We start from the raw sequence: 24,405 nt of genomic DNA on the forward strand, positions 1-24,405 counted from the left end.
TTGGGTGAGGGCAAAGGACTAAAGTCCTGAGGACCTGCAGAAAGAATGGAAACAGGCAACCTCAGGAAATAGGAGGTTGGGGGGACCCCCCAGAGTGCACCAGAGACCTGGGAGGTGAAAGACTCCCAGGACTCACAGGGAGAGACCTTTGATGAAATGCTAGATAGTAGGGAGAGGGAACTTATAGAGCCCACCTCCAGCAGGAAGACAGGGCATCAAATGAGGGAGGAGGGGGCCATCTCACTGTCACAACTATGACCCATAATTGTTCCTGTCTGAAAGAATTACAGGGAAGGAAGTAGAGAGGAGCCTGAGGAAAAGAAGGTCCAGTGACAAGCCCAAAGTAGGATCCAGGTAAAGGGTAAGTCCCAAGGCCTGACACTATTACTGAGTGTGTCTATGGAGAGCTCACAAAAAGGGATCTAGTATGATTGCCCCCCGAAAGACCCAACAAGCAGCTGAAAGAATCAGATGCAGATATTTGCACCCAACAAATGGACAGAAGCAGCTCGCCCCTGTTGTTGAATTAGGGAAAGCTGAAAGAAGCTGAGGAGAAGGGTGATCCTATAGGAGGACCAGCAGTCTTATTTATTCTGAACCCCTGAGATCTTTCAAACACTAAACCACCAAACAGACTGCATACACCAGCTGATATGAGGCTTCCAACACACATACAGTAGAGGACTTCAGGTCGATGTTCATTCAGAGATGATGCACCTAACCCTCAAGAGACTGGAGGCTCCAGGGAGTTTAGGGGTCAGATGAGGTGGAGGGTTGGGGACATCCATATGGAGATGAGGTATAGTGGGGAGGAGGTGTGGGATGTGGAACAGTTGGAGGGCAGTAGGAGAGGGGTGGGGAATGGAAAAATGGAGTGTAAAAATGAATTACAAATAAAATTAAATTAAAAAATAAATATTTTTGTTATCTTTGAAGATACTGTTAGTTGTTAAAAACTTAATTTCATGAAATTATCTATCAAAGTAGTAATAAAGACAGTTGTATTAAAAGTACTAATTAAAAAGATAATCTTAAAAATTAAAAATACCACCATATTACCTTTGTTCTATATAAAAATTCTTCAGAGCAGTTTCTGTGTATCCCTCAGGTAGCAGACACTTTTACTAACACTAATGCTTAGCTATCATAAACCAAAGCAGCCAGACTCCACCCTGAAAACAGTTAATTTCAATGTAGTATTAACAGAAGTAACAAATCAGTAGTCATTGATGAATTCCAACCTGTAAAATAGCTAGAGGTATCTAAAACCATTTTCCAAAGAAATAATAAAACAGCAAATATTATATATTGTACCTCTTAAAGTAAATAATTTTAATAAAATTCTATAAATGTACGCTTGCTAAATTAAAGAGATCTAATTAAAGAGATTTGTCCATAGATGGGTTCAGTAAGTCTTAATTATGTAGAAGCATGTTTTTAATGAATATGGGTCTTAAGATTTTCACATTTGGTTTGAAATAATAGATTCATGCGATGAACCAAATTTTCAGAGGAAGGAAAAATGAAAGATACATGAACACAGAGATGAGCTATGTATTTTTAAAGTAAACATATAAACATGTCTAATGTTCATTGAATGTGCAAGGAAGATGAATTCATATTTCATGAGCTATATAATTTATCTAAATAATTTAGATAAGTAATGCAAGCAATCTTCATTTCCTTAGACAAACAGAATAAACAAATGCTTGAAATAAATAGCTTGCTGTTCTTAGAGCCTGACTGCTATATACCTCAAATAGCTTCTTACAAACAACATTTATATATTCCAAGTGCATTAGGTAAAAAATGCATGTTCTATTACAAATAAGGAATTCATACTTAATAAATCCCACTATATAGATTTTTTTCTATTTCCCGCAAAAATGAAACACAATATTTGAAAATCAGTTCTTCTTCTAAGATACAAACACTTACTGCACTTAATTTGCATAAAAATAAGTTCAATAAATCCATTTCATGAATAAGAGATAGAAAGCATAAACATGTATAGGTGAAAAATATAAAATGTATAAACCTTGTTCTGATACAGTTGCCCGTCTTTCTTATTCCAGCACTGGTGAGGCAAAGCAGATGGATCTTTGTCAGTTTGAGGCAAGCCTGGTCACATAGCAAGTTCTGACCAATCAGGATTACTTAGTGAAATATTGTCTTAAAAAACATCAATCTCATTACTGTAAATGAAAACTTCTTAAGAAAAGTATTTCCACTTAACCCAGAATAAAATACTAAGACAAGAGTCTAGTAGGATTTATTTTAAAAAAATTGACAGTTCATTTTAAAATATAAATGAGAGTTTATTTAAACTGAAAACAATTTTCTGTAAGTTATTTACTATGTTCTACATTTTCAGACATCATTTTATGTATTCTTGAATACTAAAGATATAGAAACTCAACAGTAATTACACTTATTTCCAAATGCAATGTTGTTATCCAAAGCCAGTAATGACACATCGTGATTACCAAACTTCAAAGGTTTCCAATCCAAACTCGTTTTAAGGTTTAGGTCAACCAATACTTATGGAAAAGCATAATATTTGATATTTGCATAATTTTGTTAGATAATATTTGTATAAAATTGATATAATATTTGACAGATAAATATGTGCTCTAATATTAAATCAGTCTTATCTGTAACATCTAATTTATATTCCAATGTTAGAATTATACGAAAGGATGACTTAATTAGCCTTAATTATCAAGGACAGCCTGATCTCCCAGCCATTTGGAAACCTGCCCAGTGGACCCCTGAACTCAGGTGACTAATCCCGGTTGTGGGATCATCCCACCATGTCATCTGTTTTGAGTTCTGCCTGGCCTTTTCTATTCCCTGTGCTCAGTTTGTTAAAATATTTCTGTTACTTTTGTGCACTTATGGTCATAGTAGATAAAACTCAGAACTTTCATCTCCCCTGTTAAAAAACACATTTCCCCTTTTCACTTCTGTGCAACTTTCTAGAAGTTCCCTGAGTCATTCCATATGTGTTCAGACAGCTCCAATTCTCCAGCAGCCCTAACTCATCCTCAGGCTGGCACGCTTAACAGCCCTCTCACCTCTGAGGGTTGACTTAGCTGCCAATTGTTTCAGTCAGCATTCTTAGTAGTTAGTTATAAAAACAAAAGCTGGCTATTTCAGTGTAACATAATGGGAAATTTCTCAGAGTTTAGTACATTTGTGGAAGACAAGAAGGTGTTTTGTTCTAGGATTGAGAAAAAAGATGTAGCAAGGTAGTCAAAGATTGTACAATAAGCTTCTAAATTGCTGTAGGGAAGTAATAATTCCAAAATATGAACTTTCTCATTTTATCTTAAATTGTAATGTCAGGTAAAGTCATAGCAAAAAGGGATGGGAATAACCAACCAGTAAATACTATCCACCATTTTTTAAATACATTTCTGCACTTCTAAGATAATGTTTATGATAGTAATACGAAGGAACAGAAAAATTATATTTATTACTATCATTATTATTAATTATTATTGTTACTATCTGTTGGAATTTTTATCAAAGAGTTACTATCCCCTGATTTGAAATAGGAACAAGAATCCTCTATAGTAAAGCCATGCAACATGATGACACTGTAATCTCTAACATGGCTAAGCTATTCTGGGCTCTGTAAAGCTACAGGTAAAGTTCCCCTAGACAATAAAGAGAGAGAGGGAAGAATTAAGTTATAGATATCGTGTTACTTTTAAAGACACACACACACACACACACACACACACACACACTCAGAGAGAGAGCAATCAATAATTTAAGTAAAAACCTATTATTCTAGAAATATTTAAGAAAGTATTATTAAATGTAAATAATAACCAAATAGCTGCAAATGAGAATGCAATAAGCTTCTATGCTCAAGAATTGAATTTACATATATTAAAAAAGCCAAACTGCTTAGAGCTAAAAGAATATCCTCGTGCAAGAATAGGCTGCTGTATAAGTTACCACATCATTGCTAGGGGCTGTTAAATAATTGACAACAGAATTTTGAAATATGAAAATAATAAAACCTAACAACTTATTACTCTAGGATCCTATCAGCAAATAATCACAGGTATACCAACGCAGTCACACATATATTACAGAATTCTTAATAAAATTCAAGCATATGAAACTATCCCCAAAAAATGGAACACTATATACTATTAAAAGCCATATCATAGATTGAATTAATGTTCTCAATTTATTGGGGCAATGTTCTATAACTTATGGATTAAATGATTAATGTCGTAGCTGTTAGTGTGGTAAAACTTGTAATCTGAACAAAATAGAAAGTACCACAGCCGAAGCTGATTAAAACTATATTTCCTGATACTTGAAGAGTCCAGAAATCCCTAGATTAAGTGCTGCTGCTAGACTGAGTATCTTATGAAGATCTTGAGGGGAGGATCACACAAGTGTCTTCTAGAGACTGTTGCTTTCATCCTCCTGGTCGCTCCTCCCTCCAGGCTTCTGTTTTCCACACTACCTCCTCTTCCACCATCTCGGATTCTCAGCTATCTCTCTCCTTGCTAACACTATGTGCTACCCTTGGTGTCTCTATATAATTCTTCATCCACTTCATACTGTCACCACTTAGAGCTTTGAGTAAGAAGACATTTGCATGAATGGATGTTGTACATCTAAGTTTTAGTGATAAGAAACCTCGGATTCGGAAGTGTAGCTTTTGGTCTGAGACTAGCAGCCTTAGTTCAAAAGTGCTTTTCTAGAAATCAATTCACCTTAGCGTCCCTGTGAGAAAAATCCCATACAAGTCACAAACCACCAGGGGAAAAAAAGGGTGTAACTGAAGAAATTTGGGAGACAGTATATTCTTTTAAAAATGCCACATGAGGTATAAAAATACCTTACATAACACAAAAAGTTCTATGCAACACTGCACTCAGATAACAATTCCAAAGGCAATAACATAGCTTCTGATTACATGGAGCCAAAGCATTTTTTTCTCTCTCAAGCTTTATACTGAGTCCTTAGGAAAACGTGTCTGCTTCTCTTGACACAGTTGAGGACTGTTATTATGAAGTCAGGACCTTCCAGAAGCAGGTCCCTCGGGAATAGTATCCTCATGTAGAGGACACAAAATTTTTCAATGCTTAAGTAAAGAGTTTTGGTATTGGTATAAACTGGAGCAGTTGTATCTGGACCAGGGTCTCTTACCTCCAGTTAGAGGGCAGTTTCCTCATGTGTCCAATAATTTTGGTCTCTGTCATCACAGTCTGACAGGAAGTTCTGCTGAGTCAACAGCTGACAGAAAGGAAGTGTAGAGTAAATGACAACACATTCAATCAGCAGACCTTCAACAAGGTAAAGAAGCCAAAGGAAGAGTAAAAATTAAAGAGTAATTATAGGAAAGATTTATTATTGAAATTCACACTTAACAGAATTTAGCTATTCTTCACTTCTAGACAAATATTCTCAGGGAGGGAATGTCATCTGTAAAAACACCGAGGAAAGCTACGATACGGTCTATGGATGTTACTTTGCAAATGGTATTCTTACTCTTCTCTTCTAGAAGAGAAATTTGAGGATGCTTTCTATAAAGAACCTCCCCAATGCCCCTGTTCTTTATTCCGATATTATAGAAGAACTATCACAGAGACAGGCAAATTTGTGTTTCTTTATCTTTGAATGCGGAGGTTAGACTTCTCCCTAGGGTGTCATTTTCAAAGCTTCTGCAGCCTAAGATTATCAGTAAGGCTTTTAGCATGTTTTAGAAAACTGCTTTTCTGTGAAAGTCTACATGGAGTTTGGTGGCGGCGCGTATTTTGCTTTGGAAAAGAAGCATTTACCCTCAAACATTTGCTAAAAAGAAGTCAATAATTTATATTTGTTGGAATTTTGCTCTGTTTACTAAATATGAACATTGTGTATTTTCTGTTGAAGAAGACAAGCAATTAGGACAGATATTTCGTGCAGTCTGCAACCTAAAACTGCGCTTACGAGCCCCATCACGATGCTGCTGATCTGATTAAGAAGTAAAGAGGCACGGTTGCATTATCCAGTTCACTTGGAAAAGGAAAGCAACGGACTTGATCAAAAACAGCCTCCCCGTTACAGCATTGTCAGGCAAGACCACTTTTAGGATTCTAAACAAAAATATGAATGACAATTACCGTTTCCCAGAATTGTTAAATGGGTATCTAATAATGGGAATCAGATCTTCCTTCCATTTCCTCTCTTTCAGAACTGGAGAATTCAATAAAGGTATCAGTAATTTTGAATGCAAACAGACCCGGCTTCCTGCTACCACCTGCCTAAGTTTATTCAGCAAGCCGGATGCATGAACAGAGAAGCACTGCTTTCTTCTTACCCCTTCCTCTGGAAAATGTTTGAAGGTATGATTTTTTTGTTTGGTTTTTTGTTTTGTTTTGTTTTGCTTTTTCAAGACAGGGTTTTTCTGTGTAGCCCTGGTTGTCCTGGAACTCACTCTGTAGACCAGGGTGGCCTCGAACTCAGAAATACACCTGCCTCTGCCTCCCAAGTGCTGGGATTAAAGGTGTGCGCCACCACGCCCGGCTTGAAGGTATGATTTTTAAATGACACAATTATTATAGCACAAAATAAATCCAATATTTCTTGGATATTTAAAAATGAATTTGACAATAGAGAGAAAAATCTGCTAAGTAGTGTTAATCTGACATTTGTCCACATTCTGTATCACATGTCTCCTATATGCTAACCAGCCCATGTTCTGATCAATGGACAAAAAACTTGAGCAATGTCCCATTTCTATTATAATCTCCTACTAATATTAGAAACAAATAACTCAATAAAGGTTGTGGCTTTGAAGATGGTCTTAGGGTCTTAGCTTCCCTTTCAGTAAGATGAGAAGTAACTGCAGGATTTAAGGCACAGTGTTGTAAAAATATTCAAATGTGAGCTTGTTTTGAGAATAGCCAGTTGGATAACCAATGGTATAGTTAGGCAGACAAACTGAAACTGCAATAAGGTCCGACCTAACAGATAAAGGGTATATCCTGAATAAGATGCCCTGTTTATAACATTTCCTGAAGACAAACAAAAACACAATTTCTATTGAATCAGAGGATTGGTATGAGATAGATGTGTGGAGACTGACTACAGTGTTTATTCTAGATGCCTGGAAAGTGAAAATTTTCTAAAATAAAACCATGAGAAGAAGAACACATTATTTAAAGAGCAGAGAAAGGAAGCATGAAGAGAATATGGCTAGCAGGCATCTCTAACCAGTAGCTTATAACCACATAAATATTTTGGGCCAGGATAGCTTTCAGTGTGGCTCAGAACAGTTGGGAATGACAGCAATATATTACAGTTTTGAAAGTGAGATACATACAGTTCAGTACTAAAGAGTGAATTTCAGTTGACAATTATGCCTACAAACATGAAGTTCAAAGACATGAATAAAGCCAAATATGTGTGTATGTAGTTTATGCTTATATGTACAATACAGATATATACATGCACACAAAGTTTGATCCTATGCATTGATGGTGTTTTGTATAATAAGAATGAATGAGAATCATCAGTTAAAAAATATAGAGAAAAACATATGAGTAACAATTGAGAACTGGAACACTTCAGTACAGAGACATTGAGACAACTAAAAGAAATCATGGGGTGAGGGGTGGGAAGAACGTTGGGTAGTTGATCAATGAGGTGGGGCAAAATACATATATATATATATATATATATATATATATATATATATATATATATATACATATACATACATATATATACACACACACACATATATATATTCCAAATTTGTATATGAATCATCTTTGGTATGATGAATACAATATATTACTTATGAAATTATTCTGTATTTTAGTAGTTTAACTTATTTGTAAAATAGGCCATGTTTTATAGTATATGACCTATAGTACATGTTTATATTTAATATATTTTAGCATATATTTCACATTAGACAAAATGCCCAGAACTGAAGGCTGACTGTGATGCTATCTTGTGTCTGTTACAAGCCCTCCCTCTAGTGGAACTGCTTTTTATGCACCATCTGGCTGGGAGAGCTTGTGTTTCCTGCCCTGTTGAAGCTCCCTACCACATCATCCTCTTATCACTCAGAAAAGTAGAGAAAACAAGATGGATATACACTATTAGTTCTGGTAGAGCTGCGTTCAGAGGAAAGTTATAGGTTTTTCTACCCTGAAGATCTCCATCTGAATCAAGCCTAACCTCCAGGCTATGCCACAGTGATTCCAGGTGCAGAAAACTTATCTGACAAGCTCAAGATTAGCTAGAAAAGGCTGTTTCCACTTTGATCTTCCATCATTTCTCAAGAGTAGAAACTAATCACTCTTTGATTATTATTTTGAAAATGATTTTCTCTTTCTGACTACTGTACTCTGCTTGGAAGATGATATGATTACACAGTGTCTCTCTCTTCATTGTGTAGTTTTGAGTGTCTGGGAAAGCTAGTGATAGAAAACATTCACAGCAATTGTTGTGGGCAGACTATGCAGAGCTGTTATACTCAAGAAGAAGGAGACTGTACTAGAAGAGGACATGGGAGTAATGGTCACCAGACTATACACCTTAAGGAAGTCTTAGATGTAACCCGAGCCCCTTTAAGGATTCAGTGAGAGGAGTAGAAATGAATAATTTTCTTCTGCTTTATTTTAATTCCTTCAAATTCTAATAAGATTTTACTACTTTTGATTGTGTCAGGTCATTTGAATAGGTATATTCACTACAAAACTAATCAGAGTATTTCATTTCCCTAGTCAGCAAAACCCCTAACTAGGTCAAAGGGGTTTGCAGAGGCCAAATTTGTCCAAATCAGCCGTCCTCTGGCAATTGGCATGAAAAAGATTCATGTTTTGCCTTTTGTGAGGATTGCTTGAATGCCTTGAGCTCTTGAAATCCACATTAGTACTCACTGTCATATCCCCTGCCTGTGACGCAGCTCAGCAAAAACAGAGCCAAAACACTAACACAGCTGTGCCCTGGTGGCCCCATTTAACCCACTCTTTCTTGGTAAGCTAGATGAGGGGATTTCCAAGTACACTGTTTTCTCACATGCATAAAAAGAAGTCTATCAGTCTTAAGAGAGGCTCTTGATTATCACACTATCTTGCAACAGGAGTGCCAACAAGGCAAACCACCTCATGTACAAATGTAGGTGGAAAAGTTTTTTTTATGTCAACAAAGATCACCAACTGGATTCATTTCCCCACTGTCTCATTTTTTTTTTTAAGATGTTAAGTAGAAAAAAGAAAAGACTAGTAAAATAAAAATGTTCCTGCAGAATTATGCAACCGTTTCAGGCATGGTTTAACTGAATAGTGAGTGGGAAATTGGAGATCAAATGAGCCCACTTTAGTAAGACATTCTGTACAAAAGGCTTAGTCATTCAGTCTCACCTATGAGGCAATGGAGACTTCTCTCATCTGTGTGTTCATGAGGCATTATTTCAAAGAAAGACGGCTTATAAGTAAAAATCAAGGGCAGCGTGGCTTTGTCAGTAAGAATAGTTTTCACTATTTTTTTATACTAGCAAATAAAATGTCCATCTTTGGTTTTTCAATGTTCATTTAAGACTATTACCTGTGAAGGCAAGTTCGACATCACGAGACAGGGTTTCACCGCCTGCCTTGAAAACAAGACTTTTAAGTACTTAGTATCCTAAATATTAGTACATTCTGAAAATGAACTAAACCAGCTGAAATAAATTTAGATAAGTATAAAAATTTTTCAAATCTACAATTCAGTAAAGACAGTAACTTACTTATACAAAAAGATACAATTGTTTTTACAAATATTAATTTGTGCTTTAATTTGCCTATCCTTGGTATATTTTAAATATTATATCTGAAAATAATAGTTATTTATGATCTTATTTCTATTGATGAAATATTGAAGCACACAGAGGTGAAATATCTGGCTTAAGGATATTGGGTAGTAAAAAACTGAATAGGAAAATATTATCCCAATTCTGTCTCCCCAGGGATCAGTGCATTTATTCAAAAACATGCAGGAGATATTTTCTTTGAGGAGGGACATGATACTTTGATACAAATAAATATCTACACATGTGCTTGAATAGTATATAGGTTTTTAAATTCCATGAAATAAAATTATAACAAGCATAAGAGATATTAATATATACAGTATTTACAAAATGAATATATAACAATGCTCTTTATAAAGTTATTTTTTGTAACCATTTAAACATACAAAAATGTTATATACTCACAAGTTACCATAAAAATAAGATGGAAACAGCTACATCTGGCCACATATGATATTGAGATGATGTGTGATACAGCGCAACCTGCTTCCCCAGAGTTCAATGGGAGTAGCAGTATCATAGGTAATATATTTTTAATATAACATTTCCATAATTATTCATAACTATGTATAATGTAAAGATTTAGCATACCAGGGACTTGAGGTCTATTCTGAAATAATCCCATGACCTTTAAAGGGTCAAATAATAAATCTTACTATTTCCATTTTATTTTTATTTATGTACTTGCTTCACAAAAGTGAATCTAAGTATAAACAAAATACAAAAGTCTTAGTCATTCAGTCTCTCCAACAGGGAATACTCACATCTTTGTGTTAGGCATTAATCTCAAAGAATGAGGGATCATCAAGGAAAACAATGTAGCTTTACCAGTAAGTACAGTTTTTCAATATTTTGCATAGTAACAAAACAAAATGTCTATATTTGACCAAAAACTTGGTAATGAACGTAGACAGCTTAAGTGAAAAGACAACTATTTGTCAATTTCTATGACACCAGAAAGTCATTTATGCATCTGTCTTTTTGTAGTCTGTTCTGTGATAAGGAGGTCCTAACAAAGTGTCTGTATGTTAAAACCAAGTTCTCAAAAGTTGAAGTGCACATCAAATGAATGTTAACCTGCATTATAATATTATCTTTTCCTTAAATAAATAATATTGGCTTCTCTAACTTTTTCACTCCCTGCTTTCATTTCTTCACTGATTTTAATGTCATGTCCTCAGAAATAATCTCTTATATACAACATAACCTTAAATGTTATCACCTTTCCCAGTTATTAAAATACTTAAAAATAATGGCTACATTTTGTTTGAAAGAATATCTCTAAAAGATTTACTCAAGTAGAGCAATTACACTTCAATTGACCTTTAAAAATGTTCTTGTAAAATGAATAGTGAATAAGAGATATCCAACACTGTTTTAAAGAAATCTTTACTAACTTAAATTCATTAGGGATTCATATTTATAAATAAACTATACTTCTCATGAATTGCAAAAATAGAAAATATCTATATATATTTAAGAAAAATCAAGGGAAAAGATGGATGTAAAATACATTAATGTATATGGAATATTTAGAATAGATATAAATAAATATATACAAAATACTTAAAATATGTCCTACAAGAGAAGCCACCGAAGCAATGTCACTTTCACATTTTAAACATGGACTTTTGTCATTCATGGTTAAATATATATATATAATATATATACATAATTATATATATATTTTGAAAATAAAACACTTGTGGCATGTAAGCAATTATAATTATAAACCACATGTATATGATTCATACATCACTTTTCCAACTATAATTAATGTTTAAGATTCACACACCATGAGATTATGGAATATCCTGTGCTATTAGATAACATCTCATTATTAAATTAATGCATGTAGTATTTGACAGCTCTTGTATCCCTTTCAACTTTTATAGTAAGAATAATATGCATATAAATGATACCTCAATATATAACTATATTGAACTTTTAATAAGATTTACAAACTAAACAGGATTATACTCTAATCATACTAAGAAAATGTACTCAAGGAAAGGTTAGTCTTAATTAAGTAAAGTGTCATTGACTGAGCTGTTATTGTGAAGATGAATGCTCATAAAGTGCCTAAACGAAACAAGGCGATACCACCAACCAGTTCATGTGGTCCAGCATCAACTTGTAAGATGATAACTGATGTCATAACCAGAAGACCTTCCCAGATGATTCATCTTTCCTGGCTTTGTGAACTACAATTTACTTTAAACTTTCCTACGTGTTTTCTATTTGGTGAATCTGTGCTTTTCTTTCCTATTATTCCTGCTTCACTCCTGATCTCTTAGTATTGTGATAATACTGTATTATCACAGTTTACATTTTTGATTACTGCTATTGTAAATTATTATACTACTTTAAATATATTTTATAAGTATTTACATCAATAAGTGAATTTATTTTCTAGTGTCTAACTTCTATTCAACATATAAATTGTTAACTTAATTAATACTTGAAACCCCAATAACATCACACATACATACTTCATGCTTTTTATATTTGTATAATAGAGACTGAGGAACCCTAAGCAGTGTTCCAATCCCACATCATCCTTACAGATCCGCCCTCCTGCCTGGAGTCTAGGCTAGGCCAAGTTCCATTCCCCACCCACAGGAACATTCTTGAGTAAAAAATTTTCAGAATGCAGTGACTGGTAGTTACCTGACCCTTTATAAAGTCCCAAGTAGAGTTCAAATGTGTGTCATGCTTACTAGCCAATATAAAGGTCAGTATGCTTAGCCAATAAGTCTGAACTGTATGTAACCTTGCTGATGTAACCTATGCCCCTAAAAAGTATAAAAGCTCCTTATAATAGCCAATGGATTCACCTTCTTAGCAACTCTTCTTGAGGGACTAATTGAAGGTCGACCCCGACCTGCCCGAAAATAAACCTCTTGCTTTTGCATTGGTCTGTGTCTTGGTGACTCACTCTGGGGCATCTGGAAGTAAGTACCACTGATCGAGGATCGGGGGCCTACAGAGACATTTAACAAAGTTTCTTCACAAATTTGTATACATTTTTTTCATCCAGTTTTATTCAGGCCCAGATCTTGTTACTGTTCATTGTTGTATTTAGTTTCATCAATCATAATCATAGTGATTTTCAAGGTTTCATAAAACAATTATATATACACATATTTATCCTTTAATTTTCTTGTAGTAAGCACAGCTATGACAAAGATAGTTTCTTCATGTAAGAAATATAGTACTGGGTCCATTATGGCCTTGGTAGGAGTAGAATGGCAGGAATGGTTCCTGACCCTGGGAATGGGCCAGCATGCATGGGCCTCCAGTACTGTTGATGTAAGGGTTGTTTATATAATAATGTCTACATTTTCACATCCCTCCTTTATACAATGTCCTCCCTGTTCATGTCAATGACTCCATGTTAATCAGAGACAGCAAGAGTGCATGAAGCAAAGGTGTCTCAGCAAGGTGGAAAATACTGGGTGGAAAATACTGGGACCTTCAGGGCAGCCAAAAATGTGGGGGAAAGAACTCTAAAAACATGCTTTAAAAATATATATAATTTCTCAAATATGCAAAAATATAAAAATGCAATATGAATTGTACAAGGAGCTTCACAGATCTAAAGGAACAGAGGCAGCTGCACTTTGAGCCAAAAGATACAAAGACAGGCAGATACAAATGCAGGCAGATTCCTGAGTTCAATGTCAGCCTGTGACAGAGCAAATTTAGGTCCAGGCATGGACTGAAAGGTAATTCCAAGGCTGGGTCCCCTGGCACCCTCCACCCCCCACCCCCACCCCAGCTACTTTATTATCTGTACTTCAGCTTGCTGTCTCTTCCTAAGAGTCAAGGGGCTAAGGTCATGGAATGCTGATTTGTGGGATGGTCACGAGGCAACCAGAAATAAATAACTGAATTGACATGTAAAATGAAAATTGGGCTTTTGGTCTGCAGGACATGAGCTCTCTGGAGATCTCTGGAGAGTAAACACAGTTCACCAAGATTTTTTTTAAAAAAGGATTTCTGATTATGTTCTAGAAATCAATGGGGAGTGAACACAACTCTTGTAGAATTTTTCATAGCTCTTTTAGAATGTTTTCTAATAGAGTTTCTGACCTTTGTCAGGATTTCTATTGCTGTGAACAGACTCTATAACCAAGTATGACCAACTCTTATCAAAACAACATTTAATTGGGGCTTCCCTACAGGTTCAAAGGTTCAATACAGTATCATCAAGGTGGGAGAATGGCAGTGTCCAGGCAGGCATAATATAAGAGAGACTAAGTGCTACATCTTCATCTGAAGGCCACTAGAAGAAGACTGTCTCCCCTGTGGTTAAGAGAAGAGTCTCATTGTCCATCCCCACAGTCAAAGGCTTCCTCCAACAAGGCTAGACATACTCCAACAATGAGAAAACTTCTAATAGTGCCACACCCTGGCCAAGCATTTTCAGACCACCACACCATTAAAGAGGATTGTACTCAGCAGGGAAACTTTCAGGGAAACCAGCCCAAGACCACTCAAATAATGGGGGCCAGCATGAATCCTTTGTCTCAGGTCAACTAAGGGTGTAGGTTCTCAATTGGATCCCTATGTCAGACAACCCCATGAGAGCACAGGATTGGTCGCTACAAGGGATACATCTAATTCCAGGAGTTAGAGATTCTGACTTACAAAGGAAAAGTAAAAATCTTGTTGAAGCCACCCTCAAAACAGTACAGATTCACGCAGGACAGAGGGTTACACAAATCTTGTTGTGACCATTATGTGCTGAAATTCAGTCAGTAAAAACTCAGGCCAGAGGAGAAAGAAGCTATCGTCCAAGAAATTGAGTGTTTTTTGATGGAAGAAGTAAAGAAAAACAGGCCTTTTAAGGAGATAACAATAAATGGAAAAGTTTTCAAAGCTCTTTTGGATACTGGAGCAGATGTCTCTTCCACAGCTGGAAAAAAAAATTGATCTACAAATTGGCACACTACATCTACTCCCTTCACACTTTATGGTGTAACGCATGCCTCCGGTGTTGCTCAAGGTACAGCCATTTTTACATCAGGAGGAGCAGGAAAATAGAGGAACTTTCCATCCTTTTGTGATACCCTCTCTGCCTTTCACACTTGGAGGAAGAGTTGCTTAATCAAATCGGAACTTTTCTGCTGACTCCTTCAGGTCTTGTCTTACAGCAGTTGATAAAGATGAGCTTTGATCCTCATAGTGGCTTTGGCAAAACACAAGAGATACCCATTGAGCCACAACAAAGAAAAAATAGAGAAGGACCTAAGACCGGGCAATCAGAGTGCCACCAGGCACATCTGCCTTTTCTCTTCATGTTCTAGGGAGCTATCTGGAGCAGAATATAGGCTGCCAGCTTGGACCCATGGTTTGACTTCCAGTCATTTATTCCGCTGCTCTCAAACACCCCTTTTCTTCAGAACTCCTCTCTAAGACAAGCTTAGTCCTTGACAAAATATCCATCGTCATATTTATCAAGCTGTTGCTTTCATAACTGATTGTATCTGAAAATAGCTATTAAGAAGAACTTACTTAGAATCCATCTGCGTTAAACTGATCACAGGCCTCTAAAGATGCTTGAAGCATTTACGTTACTGTTCCTTATTACATTTCTATTAAAATACTCAAGCTGACATCACTTGTGTTTTGACTTAGCAATGGCTTGTTGGAGTTAGAAAACAATTTTTTTTCCCCATCAGTTTTACATTTCACTTCCACATCTATTGTTGAGCCTTCAAATGATTTCAAGAAGAATCTTGTCATAGGATTTGGGCTCTGAAACTGTGAAGACCTGAACTCATTACAATGCAAAGAGAGACGTCTATTTCATAGAAGGTGGAGTCACATTGATGAGGCATTAGGAGCCTGGTTTTTCACTCCTATGCAAACTGTACGAATTTTTGTTTTGTTTTGTTTTGTTTGGTTTGGTTTGGTTTTTCAAGACAGAGTTTCTCTGTGTAGTCCTGGGTGTCCTGAAATTCACTCTGTAGACCAGGCTGGCCTCGAACTCAGAGATTCTCCTGCCTCTGCCTCCCAAGTGCTGGGATTAAAGGTGTATACCACCATTCCCGGCTACAAATTTCTAAAAATGTAATATATGGAAACACATAAAGATACTCATGAAATTAGCAAATTCTAACCATGAAATACCTTTTAAATATTGAAGGATGCGGCAGGGTGCTCTGAACTGAGAGTCTCCCTCACCTTTACCTGAAGTAGAAACTGCCAATCTTAGTATCCTCCAACAGAAACCTACAAGACATGTCTGTGCTGTTACCCAATGTCCCTATGCTATTTCAGGAAAAAAAAATAGTGTTTCATTTTGTTCAGTTTGTTAGGATTTTCAAATAGATAAAAACTTTTTAACTAGTTTAAAAATGTTTTGTGAAATTTAATCCATTTTTCAGAAGCTGGATGTCTCTATATTCCTAATCTGGTGCTGAAAACCTAAAGAATCAGTAGCAATCTGATGGTCAGTGGTAGATATTGAATGTTTGAATAGGGTGCTTCTAACATCAGTGAATGAAAACAGCAGCAGGAGGGGGATTTAAAGGCATATTTCATTTTAGACTTTATTTTATTTGTTTTTCATTCAACAATCCTAATCCTATAAGACCTACATTGTGCTCATTTAAATGTAAAGAATGGCCTTCATACTTCTTGGCCTTAATTGAAAAGAGATGCGTGACCATTATTTTCATCTTGATCTTAGGAGGGACTCACCACGCTCCTTGTATTCTGTCTGCCATTACAGGCTCGTATGTCATATGTCTTTGTCCTAGTTGCCCAGGAAGGAAGGTTTAGAGTATCTGGCAATGTCAGCCTGAGCAGTTTGAGCAAGCCATAAAAAGTAAATCACCAAGCAGCTTGACCTGCCGGATGCTTGCCTCGAAATTCCCGTCCTGACTACCCTTGTCTGTAAGCTGTGATCAGCGCATGTAAACCAAATGACTACTTTTCTCCAAAAGCTGGTTTTACTCATAGTGTTTATCATAGAACTATAAAGCAGATTTCAAAGTGGCCCTGAACATGGCGAATCTTGGTGTGCTAATGAAGTACATTAAGCCAAACGTATAGTTGGTTTTAAAAAATAATAAAGCATTATGAATAGAGACTGGGTGGAATTCCCATGCATAAGTTTTTATAGTTCACTCTATGTCATCTTCCTTACAGTATTGTAGATATTTATGAATTATTAATTATATTTGGTTGTAGTTTTATGTTTACTCATAACAAAAGTAGTTGAAAATAAAAGATTACATAGTTCTTTTTAATATACAGGTATCTAAGCATCTACTACCAGGAAAATGAAACAAGCTGTAAGATTCCCTCCACCCTATTAAATTTAACCTAAAGATATAAACTCTCCTTTGAGGTAATTTTGCCTGCCAACCTCAGGCATTTCAAATTTCTACCCAGGCCTTAATATTATGAAAATAATTGCAAAGTTGGATTTAGCATGAAGAAAATAAATATTACAGGTTTGGGATTCTGCCTGAACCTTCTCTAAGGGTTTACAATTTTAAATTCTGTTCCTGAAGGATTTATCTATTTGGTTCTACAATTAAGGTCTCCACTGAAGACATGAGGTATATGATGTTATGACTTCAGAAAGAAGTTAGGACTGTTAATTCATTCAGTTGCCTTCAGAACCTCCCTGGTCTCCACGTAGGTTTGGTTCATCTGGTCTGAAACATAACTGGTCATGCTTTAGGTTGTTTTTCTTAGCTCTATGTAGAGACAGAAGAGGGAATGATATGAATCTATACTGATCATTTACTTTTAGTCTCAAAGGAGCTCTGCACAGACATGCTAGCTTTTAACCCACTCCTTTGATTGTTTCCACTATTATTCTTCCTCTCTTCAATGGAGGTAATTTGTATGTCAAAGCAGGCCTTGAGGAAATATGATGAAAGTTACTTCAGACTCAGTCACAACTCCAACTCACTCAAGTTCAATCATTCCTGACGTACCAGAAATGAATGCACTTGGAACATGAGTAACAGTGTTCATTGTTCCTCAGTATGCCCTTTGAAGTTCACTGGCAAGGTTTTCAAAGGGATCTCCTTCCAACACCCTAAATCTGAAAAGGCGCTGAAGTCCTTCTGCATGACTGTCTTCTCTTTTTTTCCTCCTGCAATCTGTCACTCAAAAGAATGGACTTGGACCACTAGTCATCACCTGTGATCCCTTCACTCTTAATGTTCTCCAGTACTTTAACCTATAGGCTTCATATCTCATTAAGTAATAACTTTCAACCTTTTTTACAGTCATGTCCGTAAAATGTGTGCCTAAGTGTGTATAAAACTGTATATTGGTGAAATAAGCAATCTTGTTTGTATTTTATGCTTAAACCCATGTTATTTCTTTTTACAATTTAGCCTTTTAAAAATGTTAGTTAGCATCTGAAAACAAATGTGGTTATGCTTGTGTCTTCCACACAAGGCCTGGAATTTCTCCTAATAAAGTAAGGTGGAAAAGTTTATAATTTGGTTAATTAGAAGAAACTGTATGACATAGCATGAGACATGCATATTATATAAGAATTAAGCATATTTTATTACTTTTATCTATTTTACAATCCAGACATTGCTCCATTCCTAGTTCCCCTTCTCACATTTCCTTACCCCATTCCTCCTCCCCAAGTCTCTGAGAGGATGTTCCCCTACCTTTGCACTCCCTGGGATCTCAAGTATCTCAAGGGTGTGGCACCACTTCTCCCACTGCTATGTATCTGTCCTCTGCTATATATGTGCCGTGGGCTTCAGACCAGCTACTGCACGCTGCCTAGAGATCACAGTGTCTGAGAGAGCGTAGGGATCCAGCTAATTTGAGACTGCTGGTCTTCCTATGGGATGTCTCTCCTCCACAACTTATTCCAGCCTCACCCTAATTCAACCACAGGAGTCCAGACTTCAGTCCAATGGTTGGGTGTAAGTATCTGCATTTGACTCAGTCCGCTACTTGTTGGGCTTCTCAGAGGTCAGCCATGCTAGGCTCCTGTCTGTAAGCACACTAAAGCAACAGTAATAGTGTCACGCTTTGGAGCCTCCTCTTGAGCTGGATCCCAATTTGAGTCAGTCACTGCAACTCCGTTCCCTCAATCTCTTCTCCATTTTTGTCCCTGCAGTTCTTTTAGACAGGAACAATTCTAGGTCAGAGTTTTTGAACTGTGGGAATGGATAGAGGCAGTGAAGATTAAGCATATTTTAGAAAAAGCAATGTTTTGAAAGAAACTAATTATTTAACTTTCACAGAAATTGACTGAAGAAAAACAATTGTGAGTCTGCTTTGAGACTCATAATGTTTAACCTGAGTCAGGAACTAAAGGCTTTTACTTCAAGATTCAGAGAGTAAATATTTTGATTTGACCTGTAATGACAATTTTGTTGTAAATTCTCAGCCCTGCCTTTGTTGACCATAGACAATATAAGCATAAATGACTGTGGCCATAATATTAATAATCTATAAAAACTGTAAATAGTTTATCACCTTTGTCTTATATTAAAAATACATCTTGTTTTCTTTCATAACACATTTTTCAGGAGAGTTTAAATATTCATACATTTACCCTAATCTACTTTTTTTTCTCACATAACTCCAATCTAATGACAGTATAGTCCCTACTGTGTTTCTGTTTATTTTGCTTTGTTTTCATTGCAACCACAGTGCCTTCAATGCAACAATAATTTTTCACTCTGTCTGTTACTAACTGTCTAAACAACTAAAAGAGTAACATGTTGGGTAAACAAACCAAGTTTATTCATTTTTATAACAGAGAAAACCTTCTACACAAAAATGTACCAGTGTTTCTGATCAAGAGCCACAGAAATATTTACAATATTCTGTGACCTGGAGTGGATATCTTTTTATTTCATTTGTCTTTATTTTAAATTAATCACAATGTCACCAAAATTTGTAAGAATAATAAAATGCCTACAGCTCATTGACTCTACTCATGTAATGGTGCCATCTTGTCCAGCTAAAAAGCAACATTAAAACTATAAGTTGATATTGGAAACATCTATGGAGTTCACTTGTTTTTATAGTATAGGATCATCTATGAATTTTCCTCATATACACACCTCATGTGAACCCAATGATAATCAAGATATGAGTAGTTTTTTTTTTGTTTGTTTGTTTGGTTTTTGTTTTTGTTTTTTTGTTTTTGTTTCTTTCTTTTTTTTTGTTTTTTGTTTTTTTGTTTTTTTGTTTTTGTTGTTGTTGTTGTTGTTGTTCTTGTTGTTTTAGTTTTTCGAGACAGGGTTTCTCTGTGTAGTCCTGGCTGTCCTGGAACTCACTCAGTAGACCAGGCTGGCCACGAACTCAGAGATCCACCTGCCTTTGCCTCCCAAGTGCTGGGACTAAAGGCATGTGACATCACAGCCTGGAATAAGTAGTTTTATTACGACGTGTATCTACCATCACACCTACAGTCACTCCTCCTAATCATGTGTTATGATTTGTATTCCATCTCGATTTTGAGACTTCTATAGAACCACGATAATACAGCACATACTTTTTCCAGAATGGTTTCCTTGGTAAGTGAGATATCCTTTAGATCCATTTTGGGCTTTTTTGGTAAGCTAATAGCTCATTTTATTTTTTTATTTTTTGATAAGAGATCATTTTATGTAACATTGGTTTAATTACTGGCCTGTAAAACTTATTTTTATTAGTAATAAAAAGGAGATGTATACCAACATATTGATTTTGATGAGTAGAAATATAGCATATTCTGAGTAAAATAAATGTTTTTCCACTTCTGACTGATATCATGTTTTAAAGAAAATTTCCAAATTGTTCCCATTAATGACTAAATAAATCATTCGGTAATCTGTAAGAGATTCAGTTTTTTCTCATTCTAACTGACATTTGCTCTTATAATTATTTTATATTGTAGCAGTGTGAATGGGTACACTACATAATAGTAGCATGGGCTATCTTTCATGTACAAAGTGATTAACAATGCTGACTATCACCATAGAAGTATTAGGAGATGCATAATTTAATATAATTGTTCTTATTATGGTATATTTCTAACTTTGGACTGGAAATCTTGGGACCTGATCTAGAATATTGATAAAGATAATATTGAGCTAGTTAATAGTCCTGAATTTCAGGGAAAAGAAATTTTTTGAACAAAGAGCTATTAGTGATGCCTACTCAATTAGTCGTTAAATAATATAAAGTAGAAAGTGCACTACTTTATTTTAATATAGATAAAACTTGGTTCCAAAAAGTTTCACATAGAGATATAAAACAATTTTATACCAGCTAGCGACTGATTAAATGGATAACTAAGTGCAATTATTTTGAAGTTTTACTTATTCTTTGTACAATATAATTTGTCTTGATTTTAGTAATCTAAAATTACTTCCTAATTGCCTATATTCAAAACTAAGATAGTAAACAATGAAGATGCATCCGTAGAATATCACTATAGAGCTCTCTCTATCTCTCTCTCTCTCTCTCTCTCTCTCTCTCTCTCTCTCTCTCATACACACACATACACACTCATGCTCACATCACATACCTACACCTATAGCTTACTATGGTTTCACTAAAAGATACTAGACTAAATCATAGATTAAAACTAAAAATAATGAACTTACATAGGCATTCTCATGTTGACAGAAATGCATGTCCATTCTCTCCACTTGGATAAGGAGCTTGTCTATCATAACATTTGCTATGACATTTTATAAGGCTAAAACTAATCATAGTTTTTGTTTGCAGATGTATTTTCATTTGGCAGAATTTAAAGGATAGAACAATTTAGCATTTATAACATTTCCCAGTTTTCTTTAAATAATTTTTATTATTCTTTTACACTCCCTATTTTATTCCTCCCACCCTGTCCATCCTCAGACTGTTCCACATCCCACACCTCCTCCCCAACCCCCTGTCTCCACGTGGATGTCCTCACATCCTACACCACCTGACCTCGAAACTCCCTGGGGCCTCCAGTCTCTTGAGGGTTAGGTGCATCATCTCTGAATGAACACAGACCCAGCAGTCCTCTACTGTATGTGTGTTGGGGACCTCATATCAGCTAGTGGATGCTGTCTGTTTGGAGGTCCAGTGTTTGAGAGATCTCAGGGGCCCAGAATAATTGAGACTGCTGGTCCTCCTACGGGATAGCCCTTCTCCTCAGCTTCTTTCAGCCTTCCCTAATTCAACAACAGAGGTCAGCTGCTTCTGTCTATTGATTGGGTGAAAATATCTGCATCTGACTCTCTCAGCTGCTTCCAGAGTGTGGTCATGCTAGGTCCTCTTTTTTTTTTTTTAATCTGGCCAACCAAGATTAGTCATATATGAATGTTTTTTTTCTTTATTAGGTATTTTTTCATTTACATTTTAATGCTATCCCAAAAGTCCCCCATACTCTCCCACTCCCCCCCCCCCACACACACTCCCACTTCTTGGCCCTAGCCTTCCCCTGTACTGGGGCATATAAAGTTTGCAAGACCAAGGGGCCTCTCTTCCCAATGATGGCTGAGTAGGCCATCTTCTGCTACATATGCAACTAGAGACACAAGCTCTGGGGGTACTGGTTAGTTCAAATTGTTGTTCCACCTATAGGGTTGCAGACCCCTTTAGCTCCTTGAGTACTTTCTCTAGCTCCTCCATTGGGGTCCCTGTGTTCCATCCAATAGCTGACTGTGAGCATCCACTTCTGTGTTTGCTAGGCCCCGGCATAGCCTCACAAGAGACAGCTATATCTGGGTTCTTTCAGCAAAACCTTGCTACTGTATGCAATGGTGTCAGAGTTTGGTGGAAAAATTCCTGAATAGAACAGCAATGGCTTGTGCTGTAAGATCAAGAATCGACAAAAGGGACCTCATAAAATCGCAAAGCTTCTGTAAGGCAAAAGACACTGTCAATAAGACAAAAAGGCCACCAACAGATTGGGAAAAGATCTTTACCTATCCTAAATCAGATAGGGGACTAGTATCTAATATATATAAAGAACTCAAGAAAGTGGACTCCAGAAAATCAAATAACTCCATTAAAAATGGGGATCAGAGCTAAACAAAGAATTCTCAGCTGAGGAATACTGAATGGCTGGACATAGTACTACCGGAGGATCCTGCAATACCTCTCCTGGGCATATATTCAGAAGATGTTCCAACTGGTAAGAAGGATGCATGTTCCACTATGTTCATAACAGCCTTATATATAATATCCAGAAGCTGGAAAGAACCCAGATGCCCCTCAACAGAGGAATGGATACAGAAAATGTGGTACATTTACACAATGGAGTACTACTCAGCTATTAAAAAGAATGAATTTATGAAATTCCTAGGCAAATGGATGGACCTGGAGGGCATCATCCTGAGTGAGGTAACTCTATCACAAAAGAACTCACATGATATGTACTCACATGATAAGTGGATATTAGCCCAGAAACTTAGAATACCCAAGATATAAGATACAATTTGTGAAACACATGAAATTCAAGAAGAACGAAGACCAAAGTGTGAACACTTTGCCCCTTCTTAGAATTGGGAACAAAACACCCATGGAAGGAGTTACAGAGACAAAGTTTGGACCTGAGACGAAAGGATGGACTATCTCGAGACTGCCATACCCAGGAATCCATCCCATATTCAGCCTCCAAACGCTGACACTATTGCATAAACTAGGTCCCTTTTTGTGAGCATTCCATAGCCTCAGTATCAGACCTTGGGACCTCCCCTTGAACTGGAACCCTGTCACTTTGGGCCTGTCACTGGATCTTCTTTTCCTTAGGCTCTGCCCCAGTTCCATTCCTGTAATTCTTTCAGACAGAAACAATTATGGGTCAGAGCTGTGACAGTGTGATGACCTCCCTCTCCCTCATTTGATGTCCTGTCTTCCTGCCAGAGGTGGGCTCTGTAAGTTCACTCTCCCTATTATCTGGCATTTCATCTAAGGTCCCTCCCTTTGAGTCCTAAGTGTCTCTTACCTCCCACGTCTCTGGTGCATTTTGGAGGGCACCCACACAACCAGCTATCTCCTGAGGTTGTCTATTTCCATTCTTTCTGCTGGCCCTCAGAGCTTCAGTCCTTTTTCCTTGCCCAATACCAGATCCGGTTCCCCTGTCCTCCCTCCTTCCACATCTACTTTTCCTCCCAGTTCCCTCCCTCCCTCCCCACATGTGATTGCTTTCTTCTCCCTCCCAAATGGGACTTCAACTTGACCTTTTTGAGTTCTGTGAACTGTATCTTGGGTATTCTGTTCTTATTTGTTTGCCTAACATCCACTTATTAGTGAGTACATATCATGCATGTCCTTTTGCATCTGAGTTAACACACTCAGGATGATATTTTCTAGTTCCATCCATTTGCCTGCAAAAGTCAGGATGTTCTCATCTCTCAAGAAAGAAATTGAAGATCCCAGAAAATGGAGAGATCTCCCATGCTCATGGATTGGCAGAATTAACATAGTAAAAATGGCCATCCTACAATTTTTGATGCAATCCCCATCAAAATTCCAACACAATTCTTCAAAGACATGGAAAGAGTAATCATCAAATTCATCTAGAAAAGCAAAAAGCCCAGAATAGCGAAAATAATTCTCAACAATAAAAGCACAGCTAGGGGAAATCGCCA

This window comes from Mus musculus, chromosome 14 (assembly GCF_000001635.26).
Source record: "Mus musculus strain C57BL/6J chromosome 14, GRCm38.p6 C57BL/6J".
Classification (NCBI taxonomy): Eukaryota; Metazoa; Chordata; class Mammalia; order Rodentia; family Muridae; genus Mus; species Mus musculus.